The following is a 10,749-nucleotide window of genomic DNA, read 5'->3' as shown; positions in this document are numbered from 1 at the left end:
CATGGTTCCATGTCCACACTCAAGACTTCCCTCCTAACAGTCTGATAGTATTGCTGCATCTACTTCAGCATCTATCAGAGTGGTTCACGCCTCTGGCTACATATCAAAAGCTTTTAACCCTCTCCCCCTCATGCCAAGACCATACCCCAAGCCAATATCACATCGGACTTTCTGAGGTGGGGCCCAGGCTTAGAAGTTTGGAAAGTTCCCAGGATGATACCAACATCGAGCTACATAGAGCTGAGATGGAGAACTGCAACTTTGCTGGGAAAACAGAGACACGAACTTTAGTCTCCTCTGTGTGCAATGAGCTGAGAGTCCAGCCCACAGGAGGCAGGTCTTAAATTCCCATCGCCCTTGTAGTGGCATCAGCTAGAGCTCCACTGCAGAGAAAGCCCACAGGACCCTGCATGGCAGTGCTCGACAAGCTGAGCTTTATTGTTAGAAGATACAACGTGGCAATGGCACAAACGTCAGGGTATAATCATAGCCAAAAGGTCTCCAGGAGGCCAGGAAAGGGATCCCATCATCACACCAATATTGGAGCCATATCTGACATGTTTTCTCTTGGATTGGGAACCATCGACGTTCCTATGCATGAGATCTTAGAATCAGGAAGCACAAAACGAAGTGCAGGGCAGGGCTTCTTAAACCTGCTCGTGACTTAGGCATACTGTGGCTGTGTCATCAGCCCCAGATGGCAGCATCCTTTGAGGGGTTCATTGAGACTGAGTGCAGATCATCAAGTCCTCGTTATGAATTAACAATGCTGATTCAAACCATCTGAGACTCACCTCGACTCACGGTCACAGAGGTACACCCTTAACCAGTCCCCTTTACACCCTGACCAGGGGTCAGAGCTTTGCAAACCCATCTCTCACTTCAGCAGAACAGCTGAGACAAGTTCCAGCCTGCTGCACACTTGCCCTCAAGGCATACTTGTAAGACAAACTCACCTGCTTTTCCTTAAACCTCATTACTCAAAGTGTGGCCTGGAACGGATCGCCTCAGGGTAACCTGGGAGCTTGCGGCAATGCTGAAGTGCAGGCTCCGTCCCAAAATTATTGGATTGGAATCTGTGATTTAACAAGGGCCCCGGTAATCCCTATGCCCTTGAACACACAAGACTCGCCATCCTAAGCCTCACCACATTCATGCTACTTTCTCTTCCTGTCTTGAAGGCTAGTCTTGACATCGTGCTGCAGTGTGCTAAGTAAGACCAGTTTGATTTGCCCAAGCAGAAGGCAGCTATCCTTGCCAGTAGCCCCAAAGCTCCCCAGTTCAGGTCAGGCAGGTAGAGGTCCCCTCATGGGCTGGCCCAGAGAGGGAACAAAGCAAGCCACAGCCTTGTCCCCTGCCCCGGGAGCTGGTCACTGCTGAGGGCACCCATCATTGTCACTTTCCTTCCTCCCAGCCCATGAGTTTGGAGGAAGGCAGGTTCTAGGTGCAGCCAATGCAGCATTGAAGAGGAACAGAGTCCAGCTAATTACTACTATCAGCAACAGCAGCTAATATTTAATACCAAACCCAGAACCATTCTACTACCTAGAATGTATTTGAGCCATTTATTATGTACCAGGCACTCTACCATATGCTTTATCCACTGTAGCCCATTCATTTGCACAACGCTATAAAAGACAGCTGTCATGCCCATTTGACAGATGAGGAAACTGAGTCTTAGGTTAAGGATCTTGTCCAGGGTCACCCAGACTCAAGGAACCAGCGTCAGCACTTGGACTCAGATACCTGACTCCAAAGACCCACCCCACTTTTAACTCTTCCCCGTCCTATTTTGAGAACCAATCACTCTAAACTTTCTGGGGTTATAGGAACATGACAGACACAATTCCTGCCCTGTGGGCATGAGAATCTAAGGGGAATAATTTCTGAGCATGTACTATGTGCCTGGGACTGTGCTTTGCTCATAGGCAACCATTTATCTATAGAGCCACCCTAAAAGTTGGGGACATTATCACCTCCACTTGACACATGGAAGCAGGGTTCAGAGAAGTTAAGTAACTGTCTCCAAGTCACTCAGCAGGATATGGGAGGGTATTGAAGGGGCAGATGCCTCAATGACAGCTCAAGGCATGTAGGTGTGTGTTAGGACTTCAAAAAGAAACAAACAAAACCTTCCTGACTCCTTGCCAGCAGCTTTCCTGAGCCAAAATATCCGCCCTCTAAGCCTCAGTGGAAGGAGGGAGGCACACTCTGGAATTCCTAGGACATTCCTTCCCTTCTGGTTCTGTCTGTCCCCAATTAGCTGTGTAGCTTGGATCTCAGAGCCACTGCTTCCTCATCAGTGAATGAGGCCATGCCATTTATCTGGCAAGGTCATTATGATGATAGAATAAGACAGCCTATTTTCCAAAATCACAGTGGATGCCTATACCTGTCAGTCTCTTCTCCCAAATCTCAGGACTGAAGATTCCTTCAGGATCCTACCTGAAGGATCCACGTAGCCCCACTGGGAGGACCATTAGCTACCAGGGAGACTGCAAAGGAGCAATGGGGCTCCAGGGGCAGAGATGCCTCCAACACTGGTGCAATATCCCATTTCGCCACATGAGGGCAGCACACACCCACGCTAAGCCCAGCTCTGGCCACATGTCCTGGGGATGAGGATTTTACCGCAGCTTCCAGAACCCAGGACAGCCTGAGTGCATTTACAGGAAGCTGTGGGAACTTGTCCTGCTGTGCCCACCCACTCTACTCTGCCCAGTATTCCTCCTACTTTCACCCTGGCTAAGAGACATCAGCAAATCCTCTTGATTCAGCAGCGGAAGGCATGGGCTGGCCATCCTCCTGTATGCGCCATCGTTTTCCACTTGGCAGATATTTACAGAGTGACTGTTTTGTGCCAGGCACTATTACAGGTGCTGGAAACTCAGAAGTGGGCTAAGAGGCAAAGATCTCTGTCTTTATTAGCTCACATGCTAACAGAATTTCTTAGTCGCCTTTCTCCCACTCCAACATTTTATTCCCACTCTCAACATTTTATTATGAACATTTTCAAACACGCAGAAAAGCAGAAAGAACTCAATAGTGAACACACATCTACCATATAACTATCCGTTTGTCTCTCCCTCTATCCATCCATCTACTTTTTTAGGCATTTCAAAATAGGTATCAGACATCTCACTACTTCACTTAGAGGTGAGATATTTCATTACTTAGAGTTCAGAGTTTACGCGCTTTTGATGATATAAAATCAACATGGAGTGAAATGCACAGATCTCATGTGAACCATTTGATTAGTTTTCACATTCTCCTGTACCCAAATCTAATCAAGACGTCATCAGTTGCCCTGTATAAATTCTACAGCTTTGGGCTGGTTCTTTTCACCTTTCTGGATGGGTTTCCTTGGCTATCTAAAGAACAAGAAAGTTGTTGAGAGCATCAAGTGAAATAATCTACGAGAACACCTTAACCCCAAGACACCCAGGTTTCACAGCCAGTCCACCTGAATGGGATTTTTGCACCACTATTTTCTGGCTGTGTGACTTCGGGCAAGTTCTTAACCTCTCTGAGCCTCTGTTTTCTCATTTGAAGTCAGTCATAAAACTTACTTCCTAGCAATTGTCTCAACCCTGCTGAATGTTGGAATCATCTAGGGAACTGTCAAACACTACCAATGCCTGGCCTTCACCCAGGCTGGATGCATGAGAATTTCTGGGAGTGGAGTCTGGGACAATAGTATTATTTTAAATGCCCCCCAGATTATTCTAATATTCAGCTGGGACAAAGAATCACTGTTTTCTAGGGTAGTTATGAAGATTCAGAGATCATGCATGTAAAGTGTTTGTCAAGGAATCTGGCAAATGGTAAGTGCTTATAAATGTATTTGAATTAGGATTCATAATCATAAGAAACCTGTTGCTTTACTTACTGGTGATATATCCTGCGGCAGATAATTTATCTTATATGACCCTTAGTTTCCAAGAGAGTGAAACAGAATATCATACATAAAGCCCTCATCATGGTGCCAGGCACATAAAAGATGCTTTATTAGCACCAATTAACCACCATAGTAGTACTAATTACCCAATGTCTTTAAGAGCCGAAGGAGTGGCAGTGGGGTCTCAGCTCAGGTGTGGGTGTGTGTGGAGATGGTTTATAAGGCAAAGAGCCATCTCTGCCTTTGTATAAAAGAGCCCTAGCATTGGTGACTCAGTCTCTGCCAAAGGACTCCCCAGCACCCCCATCCATTCGGGGGGAGTTTTCCCATGCAAGAGCTAAGCTCCAAGCTGATATAGGAAGCTGAGTCCAGGGAGTCTCCCAGTTCCATGCCCTACTGAGTTCCAGGCACATCAGACCTGTTTCTTCAAAGGGTAGAGCTATTTGAGAGGAAAATGTGCTTAAAAAGTTCAGTGTGGGGGGTTTGGCTGTCAGGAGGCCCATCCTTGCATAACCCCAAAGAGCAGTTTTGGGGGGCAGAGAAGGGCCCCTTGAAGCCTTCAAACTTAGAGGCCTTCCTACCCTAATTATTTAAATGTATGAATATGCTTTCAGACTGGAGAATTACTGGAGTTAGGAGAACCAGATTCTAGTAACACCCCTGCTGCCATTTCATGGGCAAACCTCATGTAAGAAATACACTTCAGCTTTGTGGGCCTCAGCTTTCTCTTCGTAGAGAGTTAATAGATGTGAAAGGAGATTGAGAACTCTAAAGTGTTCCATCCTTGTAAGACATCATTATTTCTGGACTAAAGAAGCCTCCTCATCTGAATGTGACAGAATTGACCCTTTTAAAGCAGACAAAACAAAGGCCCAGGGAAGAGCCAAACTTTGATTCATCTAAGTGAATTCAACCGGAACCGATGATGCGTCAACCCCAGGGAGTGCAGTGACCATAAACAGCTCACATCTTTTCTCCTTCCACGAAGCCTCTCCTAATCACATTGCTCTCTTTCCCTTTCCTCCTTTGCATAACTAGTAACTCATTATAAACACTCCTTTTTCCACCATATAGAAACAGAGAAACAAAATTTGTGGCATGTGTACTCCCACCACCCAGTCCCCTGTCCAATACAGACATTAGTAGTTGATTACTGAATCTTCCCACGGAGGCCCTGGCAGCTTTAGATGCCTCGCCCATCCAGTGCCCAGGCAGACATCATGAAATAATCAGTGCCGACAGGTGAAGTGAAATTTCTTTGCCATTTTTTTCCTGAGGTGGAATTTTTATAAATATGGCTGGCAGTGTCAGTTGTTTTGTTTTGCCAAATGCATTATATTGCTTCTGTGTTCAAGTAAGTTACAAGCATATTGTGGGGTAGATGTCCTCCATCAGCCCTCTTTGATTGGAAAGACTATGTGCCATGATGTCGGGGTGGCGGTGGGAGGCTCTGGAGAAGAGGACCCTGACTTCTCAACATAACTCCTTACTGCTGGGTGCCCTGAGGCAAAGTGACTTCTATTTGAGCTCACCTGCAAAACAGGGAAGCAGATTGCATCTCATGCAAAAATACCACCACGAGTCAATGAGCCTCTGCAGGCAAAGCCCCTAGCACGGTACTGGTACCTGGCAGTGGTCAGTTAATGTACAGCATAGAAGGAAGGAAACGTGAGCCGAGTCTACCTAAACCAGCCTAGGTCACCATGCCTGGCCTCCAGAGCCTGAGACAGGTGAGGGCATGATAAGCATCTGCCACTTTACGTGTGGCTAATGAGATCAGGTATTTCTGCAAAGATAGTACGTTCTGGGACAGAGTTAGATCAAGAAAGGTTCAGGTGAATTTGTGTCTTGAGATCCCATGGTGCTTAGGAGAGGGGGGTTGAGGGCCTCGCCATGCCTACCAGGCGGAGCTGGGCAGATGTGTCAGGGATGTACCTGTCTGCAGGTGATAGGGAAGACAGCCAGCCTAGCAGGTGGGACTTGAACACTGAGAGGAGCGGGGCAGTGAGACATTCCCACCCAGGGACAAGGCAGGCAGCTGGGAGTAGGTGCCCAGGTAAGCAGATAAACATAGCTACCTGAGCACAAGCGATGGGAGGGGTCCCGGCAGGTAGGGTAAACGGTCAGCACCCCTTGAATCTGGAGGGGTGGAGTTGGGTCTCAGGCTTTGGGGCCAGGAATAGCAAAGAGCAAGAGAAATTGAAATACGCAGTAGGGATTGGAGTCTAAAAATGAAGCTCTATTCAGTTGAGCATCCCAACGAGAGTGTGGAAGGTTGGAGAAGCTGGGTCGTCCCTACACCACCAGCAGCCAGCTGGAGGGGCCCCGAGACCCCCAGGCTACCCATTGCCCTCAAGGCGCCCTGCCCTGCCAGCCCGGGACACCCTCGAGCAGCTCCTCCCCGCCCAGCAGGAACGCACAAACGTGGCTTGCCTCTCCTTGTCAGCGGCTGTCAGAGCACATTTGGGGCAGCCATGTTCATCCATGCTCCAGGAAGTCAGAAGCACCAGGGGCGCTTCAGAGAATGGGCACATTGAGTGATGCTAAATATTTCTGGATGACATCAGGAGACTCACTCCCAGGCCAAAGCAATGAAAAATTGCTGGGTGGGTATCTAGGGGGTGGGGAGGAGGGAGAAAGGAGAATTCTCCCCAAATGCCACAACCTTGATTATACTGGGACTTTAAATAGGCCCTGAATAAAGGAAGAGTCAACTACCTCAGAGCTGATCTTTAGCTCTGTTAAGCTGCTGTGTGCTGTGAGAGGAAGTTACTCTGAGCCTCAGTTTTCCCAGCCGGAAAATAAAGTCAGTTATACCTGCACTAACAGGGCAAAAATGAGGCTCCGATATGATTAAGCTCTTCAGAGAGCCCAAAGTAATAGAGAAGGGTGACAAGGTATGATCTCCTGGGTATCAGCTCATCTTGGTAGTGGCTGCTTGATGACTGTGTTGAGAAGGATTCTGAAGCTGAGGCCAAGAGGAGCCAGAAAAAGTGCTGTGATCGCTTAGCTATGTCTGCCATGGGTACCAGACTGGAGGGCATATCCTCACATGCTATATATTTACCATTCCCCCTCTAGGGTGTTATTGTCATTTCTTTCTCTAGCCCAAAGCCAAAGCCACTCTGAGAAAGGGCCAACATGCAAGGTTCAGAAGACTTTTCGTGCAAATTTCACACGCCTTTTTCTTTCTTCCTTCCTCCTTCTTTTCCCTTTTCCCTTTCCTTTCCCTTTTCCCTTTTCCTCCTCCTCCTCTCCCCTCCCCTCCTGCCTCCTCTCCTCATTTTCTCTCCTTTCCCTCTTTTTCTTGGCAGTACAACCCAGGCCAGACTTCAGAGTTAGGATCAACAACATAAAACCCCGAAGAGCAGAAGCACCTGGAAACCTGGTCAAGTTAACAGGTAACAGTGAGTGCACTGAGGGCAGGACTGAAAGCAACACAAAGTTGGCACCTGGAGGAACTGCAGAGGTGGGGAAGGGGCCCTTTCCCTGCATAGGGGTCAGGGACACAGAGGTCTGGGTCAGGAGGATGGGGAGAGTGGGAGGAGTATTCGCTCCTCTGGGTGTGCAGGGAGAGCCAGGGCTCAGAGCCCCCCAGCCTGGCCGCACCAGCTGCGTGACTCAGGTGGGTGACTGCTCTCTGAGCCTCAGTTTCCCCACCTCTAAAATGGAGATCACAATCCTACCTCGGGGGTTGTTGTGAAGACTAGGTGACACCAGGGCCACATTCAGCTCCTGCAGGTCTGGTGGCAGCCCCTCTCCCGCCAGGCTCTGGATCCCAGGTTCATATCGGGAGACCCAGGGCCAAAGACATAGAGTGGGTCTGAGAAAGACAAGAAAGCGTAACCAAGTAAACACAGGCGGACTTTCTTCCCTGCTCTGAGGGTGTGTGCAGAATATTTCAGAAAAGTTTTCCTGGGATTTAGATCCATCCTGAGCAGGGATTTCTAGCCCTTTCCAGTAGCGCCTCAGAATGGCGCTGGGAAGGAGAAAACCTGTGGCTCCTCTTTCTTGCAATTTTTGTAGAACTTCTGAGCACTGAGCTGGGGTACACAAGGTCATTTACTCATCCCTCCGGGACTCTATGCTGCCCCAGGGCCTCAGAGCCCATTCAGGGGGCACCGACAACTGGGCTCCAACCACCTCTCCCAGGGGCATGAGCCCCCCAGACCTCCCTTAGGTGGAAGGGCACAGGTGCCAGGCTCAGGACTCTGCCCTCCAGTCCAACTGGTCACTTCCTGGCTCAGAAACCTCAGAGACCCTCTCAGGCCTCAGGGTTCTCATCTGTAAATTCCCTCCCCGCAGGCTGTGATAGGACTAAATAAGATAATGTGTACATTTGAAAAGGGTCTATAAACTGGAAGATAGCAGATACGCATTAATTCACGTACCTCCCCTTCCGGCCCCACCCAATTCACAACTCAAGCCTTGCTGGGGAGCACCGAGTCCTGCTTTTCCAAACCAGGGCACATGGTCAGCCCACCCCCATTGCTAGCCTGCTTCCAGCTATATCCTCTCTTCCCTCCAGGGAAAGGAGACTTGTAGATAATGTCTAATTAAGCCACACACTGTCAGCTAGACCTTCTACTTGGAATGCCCCTTCCCTCCACGACTGGCAAACTCCTACAGATCCTTCAGGACCCAACGCCAGCGTGCCCCAGGCAGAATCAGCGTCTGCCTCCCTGGGTTCTCCCAGACCTCCTTCCTTCGGCCTGCGGTGGTAGAACAGATCACCTCCCCTCTGGGTTGTGAGTGACTGAGAACAAGCCGGATTTAGCCTGAGGTGTGCATGGACTTGAACCCATGACCTTCAGGACCCAAGATAGGCCAGGTCCCAGGCTGCCCCCAGGCCCCTCGCTTCCCCCCTTGGCTCGGCCTCACCCCGGGATCCCCCCAAGACCACGTGGCGCGATGGCAGCCCCTGGAGGCGTGGAGCCACGTCCCTGCGCGCTCGGGCCACGTTCACTCAGGAGCTGACCGGAAGCTCCGGAGGCTGCCCGTCGCCATGGAGACGGGGCCTCCTGGGCCGGCCAGTGAATGAATAAACGTGGCCCATTTTTCTGCCTTTGTCCGGAGCCTCCCTGGGGCTTCCTGCTGTCAGCCCCAGCTGTGGGGAAAGGCGGGCCTTGCCTGATAGCTCCCGGCCGCCGCCTGGCAGCGCCGAGCCCGCCCGGCCGCCCCACGCCAACATTCATGCCCGGCGAACAAGCCCCACTTTGTTCCTGTGGGAAAGTCCGGCCTCTCGGGAAAGAGTCCTCTCTCCTCTCTCCCTCTCTCCTCTCTCCCTCTCTCTCTCTGCAGCCGGGCCGGGTCTGGGGACTCAGCGAGGCAAACAAAACCTTCACGGGCTGGCGACGGTCGCCAGGTCTGCCCTGGGGATGGCCCTCCTGCGCCGCCCTTTGTGCGCACCCATCCGGGAAGCCTCAGATGCAGAGTTTGGCCAAAGGTGGTGCCCCCGGCCCTGCACCCTTTGCCCGGGCCTCTGCTTCCCCACCGCGGGGGCCTCTGCTTCCCACCGCCCGGGCCGCTGCTTCCCCACCGCCCGGGCCTCTGCTTCCCCACCGCCCGGGCCTCTGCTTCCCCACCGCCCGGGCCGCTGCTTCCCACCGCCCGGGCCTCTGCTTCCCACCGCGGGGGCCTCTGCTTCCCCACCGCCCGGGCCTCTGCTTCCCCACCGCCCGGGCCTCTGCTTCCCCACCGCCCGGGCCGCTGCTTCCCACCGCCCGGGCCGCTGCTTCCCCACCGCGGGGGCCTCTGCTTCCCCACCGCCCGGGCCGCTGCTTCCCCACCGTGGGGGCCGGGGCTCGGCGGCCCCACCCAGCCCCTGGCGCGGTGCCCGAGGGCTGTCCGGACGGTGCAGGGGTGCCGGGGTGAGGCCCCGATTCCGCCACCGTCCGGCCGCTGGCCTTGGCCTCCTCGTGCCACCTTAGTAGGCACCTGGTAAGGCCGCCCCCTCGGACGGCTCGGGGACCACTGACGTTAGCAGTAGTGGGGGGAGCAGCTGTGCCGCGCGGAGCCCGTCTGCAAAGGGCCCCCACTGGATGGGTTCTGGGACAGGGATTCATGAGCTCCAGCGTCTGTAGGGAACAGGCAGGAACACTGAGGGAAGGGGGCGGCTATGAGGATGCGGGGGTCACTGCCCCACCGGAGAGGTCCCGCGGGACTCAGGGCTGGCGAATTTTTGCTGTGGGGAGAGGGGGAGTGGGTCTAGCCTTTGTCAGATCTTCTGTTTTTTATTTTATTTTTATTTTTTTTTTAAAGAAAGTTGAAAACCTGGTTGCTGATGTGAAATGCCCCAATTTTTTAAAAATGCAAAGGAAATAATATATCGTTTTCAAACAAAGTAAAACTTTACGGGAAAGTCTGCAGGGACTGAGGAGGGGCACCGAGGGGGCTCAGCAATATTGGGTGGGAATTCTTGAATTGGGAGGCAGGGACATGGATGTTTTTTACATGACTCTTTCTGCCTTATGTCTTTTTAAAAAGATTATTTTTTATGATTGTGATAAAATATACATAATGTAAAAATCACCATCACCATAGGTATTTTTTTGCATGGGCAGGCACCAGGAATCGAACCCGGGTCTCTGGCACGGCAGGAGAGAATTCTGCCTGCTGAGCCACCGTGGCCCATCCACGATCACCATTTTTAAGCAAACAATTCTGTGATAAGTACAGTGACAATACTGTAAAACATTTACCACTCAATTTCCAGACTACTTCCATCTTCCCAAGCAGAAACTCATCCCCATTCAACAATAACTCTTCTCACCCCTGGTAACCACTATTCTGCCACCTGTCTCTATGAATTTGCTCATGAGAAGTATTTCATATAAGAGGAGTCATACAAA

The 10,749-nt window shown here is 51.2% G+C and overlaps 1 long non-coding RNA gene across 2 annotated transcripts; it reads right to left on the bottom strand.

Moving 5' to 3' along the window:
• Positions 1–418: 418 nt before the first annotated feature.
• On the bottom strand, positions 419–9,916 carry LOC143646057 (uncharacterized). Of its 2 annotated transcripts, XR_013157244.1 has the most exons (4): positions 9,836–9,916; positions 7,585–7,721; positions 957–1,076; positions 419–591 (listed from the first exon to the last, which is right to left on the bottom strand). It is a non-coding gene; the product is annotated as an uncharacterized LOC143646057 (long non-coding RNA). The 2 variants fall into 2 exon arrangements; XR_013157243.1 differs by having other exon boundaries at positions 419–1,076.
• Positions 9,917–10,749: the final 833 nt, after the last annotated feature.

Source organism: Tamandua tetradactyla, chromosome 9, assembly GCF_023851605.1.
Source record: "Tamandua tetradactyla isolate mTamTet1 chromosome 9, mTamTet1.pri, whole genome shotgun sequence".
Taxonomy (NCBI): Eukaryota; Metazoa; Chordata; class Mammalia; order Pilosa; family Myrmecophagidae; genus Tamandua; species Tamandua tetradactyla.
Note: the sequence above shows the minus strand (reverse complement) of the source record. Positions and strands in the feature narration are given on the sequence as shown.